Source organism: Sapajus apella, unplaced genomic scaffold, assembly GCF_009761245.1.
Source record: "Sapajus apella isolate SASKATOON/1434 unplaced genomic scaffold, GSC_monkey_1.0 scaffold52, whole genome shotgun sequence".
Taxonomy (NCBI): Eukaryota; Metazoa; Chordata; class Mammalia; order Primates; family Cebidae; genus Sapajus; species Sapajus apella.
Window position 1 is genome coordinate 7,030,005 of NW_022436992.1, and position 7,166 is coordinate 7,037,170.

Consider the following 7,166-nt stretch of genomic DNA (forward strand, 5'->3'; position numbering starts at 1 on the left):
GGGGTTTCACCATGTTGACCAGGATGGTCTCCATCTCTTGACCTCGTGATCCACCCGCCTCGGCCTCCCAAAGTGCTGGGATTACAGGCTTGAGCCACCGCGCCCGGCCAAATTCTTTATTCTGAGGAGACAAAAACTGAAGTTGCTAGGGAAGCATATGGATACACCGCTGGTAACTCAGGGTAACTCGAATCTCTGCCACCGCTAACACTTACACAAGCACAATGTTTTATTAAGCACATACGACAGGCCAGAATTTTTTTAGCTGCTTCGGATATGTTAATTCATTTTAATTCTCAAAGTAATTCTATATCTAACAAACATTAAATGATCTAGAACTTTTCAGTAGACTAAATAATGGCTCCCCAAAGATATCCTGTATTAATCTCCAAACTTTTAAACACAAACGAACTCTATAGGCGTGAGAGATGCTGCAATTGGGAGTTTATCTTGAATTACCTGTGTGGACTTGACATAAACACAAAGATCCTTATAAAAAGCAAGTGGCAAGGTCAGAGAGAGAAAACAATGTGAAGACAGAATTAGAGGTCAAAGTAGGTGGGACCATGAACCATGGAATGTCAACAGCCTCTAGAAATTGTGAAAGGCAAGGAGACCGATTTTCCCCTATGCCTTCCAGAAGAAACACAACCTTTCCAACCCATTTCCAACTTCTGACCTGCATAAAAATAAAAATAATAAATCTGTATTGCCTTAACTTACCAATTCTATGGGACTTTTTATAGCCACAATAGAAAAAAATGATTAATATGTAAAGATGGGGTGATGCTGTAGCAAATATCTAAAATGTGAAAGTGGTAATGGAATTGGGTAAGGGGTAGAAGCTGGAAAATTTTGGAGGAGCGTGACTGAACTGCTTTTTTTGGCTTGCACAGATAGTGTACAGAAATATGGATGATAATGACTTTGCTAGTAAGGTTCTGAAGTGCAAAGCACAGTAGAGAGAATATTGTCTTAGAGAATTCTTTAGTTATCCAAAACCACTGGTAGAAACATGGACAGAAACGGTTGAGGGCTTATAAGATAATGAAGAATGTTATTGGATAATGGAGGAAAAGGGACATGTGTATATATAGTCAGAAACTTTGTTAAATTGTGTCCTACAGTTATGTGGAAAGTATAACTTAAAACAACAAGCATCAATTGTTAGCTGAGGAGATTTCCAAGCAAGGTGTTGAAATCAAAGCCTGATTTCTGCTCCCTGCTTAGAAAAGGTTGAACATTCCTAACCCAAAAGTCCAAAATCTGAAACTTTATGAGCAGCAACATGATACCCAAAGTAGAAAATTTAACACATAAGTGCTGAACCCAAACTTTCTTTTGGACACAAAATTACTGAAATTATTATGTAAGTTTATCTTCCAGCAATGTGTAAAAGATGTATAACAAATGTAAATAAATTTACTTTTTAGATTTGGATCCCATCCCAAGTTATTTCATTTTGTACGTTCAAGTATCCCAATTTTTTTTTAATCCAAAATCCGAAATAACTCTGGTCCTAAGCATTTTGAATAAGGACTAATGGGTCTACAGTAAAATTGAAAAAAAAAAAAAGGAGAGAAATTGAGGAAAGCACTATTAAGTCAAAAGGAACTAAGACCTAATGATTTGGGAAATTATTCTTGGCCTGTCAAGATTGCAAAATATGCTAAACTTAAGATATTCACTGTCAAGAAAACATGCTCTGGAGAAAGAAACCAAAGACCAGATACAAATTTTGTTACTTCGTTGGAAGGATCCAAAGCTTATTTAGTCACAGGAAGGACTCTGAGAAGAATCAGGCTTGTAATTAATGTATACCCTTAGCCATCTCAATGGAAGACAAAAATAGAAATGGAATTATCTACAAAGACCTTACTAGGCGCTTCTTGTTCCTAGTCTGATGTTATATAAAATATCTATTATTAATAATCAGTGAAACAACAAATCAAAAAGCGAGTATGTGTGGGTAGTGTGTTATGTGCTTTGGCAAATAGGGAAGAAGAATGTTTGATGATAACTTCCAAGGAAATTACAAATTGTTAAAGATTTTTTAAAAATTAAAATATAAGACAAAAATTAAGAAAAATAATGTTCAAATGCATGGTGTGGTCTAACATGGCAGTAGGACTTGAAAGAAATAAAATATGTGAAGGGGTTGAGTCTTCCCGTTGGGAGGTGATACTAAGCTAGACATTTAAGGATAAATGTTATAGACATGTTGAGCAAAATGGGAGACAAGCAGCAAAGGAAAAATAACTTTAGGGTAAAAGGTATAGGTTGGTTTAAGTAGGAAAAATTGTCTACTTAGGAACCAGAGGTGGATTATGTTAGAGAAGTAAATTGTAATCAGAATATATTGTAGGTGAAATTTACAAAATTCATTTTTTATTTGAGTAGTTGGGAATCACTGAAAGGATTAACTTACTGGCGGCTTTAATCAATCACAAGTGTGTTTTATTTTAAGCTTAAAAAATTTGTCTTTTATATTTCACAATGCACCATTTTGAGCAGATAAATACATGAATTATTAGATTGATAAAAGCATTAATAAAAGAACGTAGTCTTTTTTATAATAACAAACACATATTTAATTACCTTTATATGATGCATATTTATATTCAAGTGCATGTGTATTTGTGCACATAAAACATTATGTAAGAATTCCAAGTCTGTTTATAAAAGAGTGCTAGTAATTATGTTGCAAGTTCTTATAAGGTTAAGTCAATCATCAGCCAGTTTCTACCTAGAGGTGAAGTGTGTCAAAATTTCAGGTTTTATTTGCTCTTGTTAAACTCCAAATTATTTTTTCTATTATTTTCCGGTTTTGAACAAATTACTCCATCAAGTTATTCATCTTCTGGGAGATTTATCTTTGCCCAATTATTTTATAATTTTTTAAAATATGAGACATCTTAGGTTTACAGACATTTTGAAGCATATGAGACAACTTGGTATAAAGGGATAGATAATAAGGTCATTAAGCTTTGTTTCTAATTTGGGATAAGAGCATTATTACTGCTTTAAAATGCACTAATTAAGCTGATTTTAGATTCTTAAGGAGTTGAAATCTGAATAATCTGATTTCATGGTCTTTGTTTTCTACTTAACATACTTACTTTGAGGTCACTTCTATATAAAACAGAGCTGATCACTCAAGCTTCATCCGATGTTTTTACCTAATATAGATACTTCACTACAACTTTAGTTTTGTTATCGTTACACATTTATTACCCTTCCTATTCCTCTCTTCTTTGCTGATTTCACTCTGCCTGAAATATTCTCTACTTCTCTTCTACTTCATATTCTTCAATATAACCATGTTCCCCAAAACAGCTTTCTGAAATTACTCTCATTTCTTTCTATGTTCTCTTTTAATTGATATATGATGAATTCTCAAACATACTGAAAAATTTCTAAATATAGTTGACCTTAGACAACATGAATGTGAGCTTCACAAGACCACTTATCTGTAGATTTTCTTCCACTTCTGCCACTCCAAGACAGTAAGACCAGCAGCCCCTCTTCTTTCTCCTCCTCCGACTACAATGGGAAGCTCAAGTGAACGAGGATTTTTATGATGATCCACTGCCACTTAATGAATAGTGAACATATTTTCTTGTCATTTTAATTTTCTTAATATTTTCTTTTCTCTGACTTACATTAAGAATACAGTTTACAACATAGATGATATATGTGTTACTTACTAATTATGTTATGGATAAGGAGGTCAACAGTAGGCTATTAGTAGAGTTTTAGTGGAGTCAAAAGTTATATGTGGATTTTTTACTGCCCTGGGGGAGGGTTCTCCTAACCCCTATGTTGTTCATGTGTCACCTATAGTGAATTTTCTTACCTATTGTTATGTGACCTGAAGTTCAAAATTTTCAGAATGTTCTGCCAGTTCTATCAATCTGCCTACAAAATATTCAAAGAAAATGTCATGTAACCAACATATATAAAAGGTAAATCAATAACATAAAATGAAAAGAAAAAAAAGCAACTATAAGTAAAAGCTAATTTGTATTCTCCTTTCTCAACCACTATGATCCCATATAATACTGAATGTTAAAAGATATAAATTTATCTATTTTAATATGTGAGCATCAAACAAAAACAGGTGTTAAAAATAAAGAAGAACATTAAAGCCAGAGAGATAAATATACTAGTTCATGACCGGCTAACTCAGAGAGCCTGGATATTTGAGCCTGTGGATATACTGCCTACCTGAATAAAGAAATCAGTTCTTCTCCCCATGGCAAAAGGAAAGTTGATTCAGAGCAACTCTCATACTCTCTGGCTCTGAAATTACTTTCCCCACATTAAAAAGAAACAAAAGGTTACTCTTCTCACTGCCTAAGAAATTTTTTAAAATGCTCTTTTGCTATTTGACACAGTTGTGAAAAATTACTTTCTATAAGAAATCAAAATTAGTTACAATCTTCTGCTTGTGACCAAGATAGAATAACCAGGACTAAATTTGCTTCCTGCCCCTAGTAATTGACATAAAGAGCCAGGCAAAATGTATGAAACAATTGATTTCAGACACTGAACATCAGGCAGCAAATGGTAGTGAACAGTGAAGGAGAGCAAAACCAATGAGGGGAGCCATCTGACAGCTGTAGCTTACTGACTAGAGAGTTTCCAAAATGCAGTGCAAGAAGTGGAAAACCCGTTGGAGCTTGGCAGTCTCTCCAAGTTGAGAAGACAGATGTGGAAGTCCCGATAGATCAAAGTAGCTCGAACTCACAGGGTAAAATACTGAAGAAAAGAGAGCAGCAGAGAGAGAATGGGAGGTTTTGAGATCTCTAGACAGTCCCCCTTGATGTTGAAGCTGAACATTGATAAGGACGTTTATATTAAAAAACTACCCGAGAACTGAGAAATACTTATCCAAAAGAAGCAGATAAAACAATTCTCAGGGATCACACTCCACCAGGACTATTTCATGTTCCTATCAGCCAGGGAAGGCCTTAGAATGTATTGGGCATTGGGTGGAGTAGTAATTCCAAGGGAATTGACTGTATAGTAAGGCAAAGGTGGACCTAGATTAACACAGTTCCGATTCTGTGGTAACAAACTTAAAAAAAAAATCTTAAAGAAAATAAGTTGCGTACAAGTAACTTAACTATATCCCAGAACAACGCTCAATAATTTTTACCTGGGAATACAAAATAGGAATATAAAACTTTCTAGGACACAACAAGATAAAATTCACAATATCTGACAACTGGTCAAATGTTGCCAAGCATGAAAGGAGGCAGGAAACTGATCCATATTGCGGAAGAAAATGAATCAACACAAAAAGACACAATAATACCACAAACTTTAGAATTAGTATACAAGGTCATTAAAACAGTTGTAACTCAATTCCATATTTTCAAGAAGATAGAGGAAAAAGTAAATATGTTAAGTAGAACATGAAAAAAATTTAAAGAGGCTTGAATTGAACCTCTAGATATAAAAACCACAATATCTGATATCAAAAATACATTTGATGATATGAGCCACAGATTAGATGATGAAGAAGAAAAAGTATTGAAATTGAATATATATATACACACACACACACACACACACACACACACGTTTTTATACCTTATATCTTTTCTACTATAGATGTATGATTACATAAATATATACATATATACACGTATAGTAATCATACATTATGTAATAATATATTATGTAATCATACATTATGTTATATATATATACTTATGTAATAATACATCTATAGTAATCATACATTATGTAATCATACATCTATAGTAGAAAAGATATAAGGTATAAAAGCATGTGTATTTTATAGTAATAAGTCTTATATAACTGAATGCATAGAGGTACCTGGAAATGCATGATACTTATTTAAATGTTGCTGTAAAGGTAAGTGATGTTCTTGCTGAAATAAGATTCCCCTTACCATCTCAGAGTTAGTATTCAAGAAATGCAGCAAAGTTTAAATGTAACACAGTGCATATAATCTATTTTGATAAGGCTTATTGTTTTCAATGAATGGAGTAAAGATAAAAAAATAAATAGCAATTCTAAAAGTATGTGTACCTAATAAGAGCATGTATGTTATGTTAAGCAAAAATTTATTGAATGAAGAAGTATCTAATTCTACAGTTTTATTCAGGCATTTAATATCATATTGTAATAATCAACACAAATAGAATATCAGTAAGGGTATTGAAGACTTGAAAAACACTATCAACCATAAAACAATCCTAAGTAAGTCCAAGAGTTAAATCATAACAGGATATTATCTGATAAGAATGGAATTTATAATTAATAACAAAAAGATTTATAGAAAAATCCCCAAATATTTGAAAATGAAGCAACATATTTCTAAATAGTATCAGGGAAAAAGAAGAAATGAAAAAGAAATTAGAAACTAATATTAACAGAATGAAAATAAACTTGAACATAACAAAATTTGTGGGAGCCAAGAAAAGCAATGTTTGAAGGAAATTTGTAACCACAAAAACTTGCTGCAATACATACAAGAAAAGTCTCAAAGTCATTACCTAAATTTCCACTTTAAAAAATTATGTAAAGAGCGGCACATTAAATACAAAATGAGTAAAAGAAATAAAATAATAAAGATAAGATTATGCATTAATAAAATAACCATAAAATTAAGAAAAATTAAAGCAGCTAAAGGCTGATTCTCTGAGATGTTAGCAATACATCAGAAATAGCAAGAGCATGAAAAAGAGAGAAATTACCAGTATCAGGTATGAGGGAGATTGTAAGGGAATATTATAAGTAACTTTAGGATAACAAATTTGACTGACTGGAGAAAGACCCTAGAAAGACATAAACTACTAAAGCCCACGCAATAAAAAATAACCCAAACATATTATGTGTATTAAATAAAAATAAATTTTTGTTAAATACCTTTCCATAAAGAAAATTCCAGTCCCAGATAGCTTCACAAACAAATAAGAAAAATATGAATATACTAAATATTAAAATGCAAATATAAAAATATTAACTTCAAAATATTTGTATTTGAGGCTGTACAGAACCTAATAGACAAAATAAGTATGAAAAACTTTAGCATATTAAAATATCTTATATATTTATCAAATAGATAAATAATATAATTAATTAGTAAATAGTATTTCACACATCCAAATGCTCAGTGTCATTGTTGAAAT